Raw genomic sequence first — 440 nt, 5'->3', positions numbered from 1 at the left:
TAGTGTTTCTTCTGGGCCCCCTCCCTCCTGGGTTGCCCCCAAAGTGTTCCAGCTTATCACCTGCACTGTACTTCCATTTAATTAGCTGGTACCCCCTCCAGGCCCCCTCCAAAAGAATTCCCTACCTAAGGGACTTGTAGCCCTTCGGTGAAATAACTTGTGTGTGGACGTGTATGCACTGCCTGTTCCCGCAGCCTCAGTGACCACCTATCAGTGTCTTTTGCACACTGTGCGGCACCCTGTGAGTGACTATGCCGAGCCAACAGCAACCGAGACTTTGCCCGCAAAATGCCTCATTTGCATCCGTGTGTCCGTGTGTGTGTGTGGAGGTGTCTGTCAACTAAACCGCATCCAGGGCTGGCTCTGGGTCTGCTGCCCCCTGCTGGCGTCCGGTTGCCACAACGCCTCCCTCCACTCCAGTCACATTGACAGGTTCCCCC

At 56.1% G+C, this 440-nt stretch overlaps 1 protein-coding gene across 1 annotated transcript in view; it reads left to right on the top strand.

Annotated features, from left to right (window-relative positions):
- COL11A2 (collagen, type XI, alpha 2) overlaps positions 1 to 440 on the top strand; it is a 136,535-nt gene that overhangs the window by 59,496 nt on the left and 76,599 nt on the right. The gene's annotated exons all lie outside the window — the stretch shown is intronic.

The sequence above is a fragment of the Gekko japonicus genome, unplaced genomic scaffold (assembly GCF_001447785.1).
Source record: "Gekko japonicus isolate JY-2015 unplaced genomic scaffold, Gekko_japonicus_V1.1 scaffold1280, whole genome shotgun sequence".
Taxonomy (NCBI): domain Eukaryota; kingdom Metazoa; phylum Chordata; class Lepidosauria; order Squamata; family Gekkonidae; genus Gekko; species Gekko japonicus.
The sequence above is the reverse complement of the archived record's forward strand: the minus strand, read 5'-3'. Positions and strand labels throughout refer to the sequence as shown.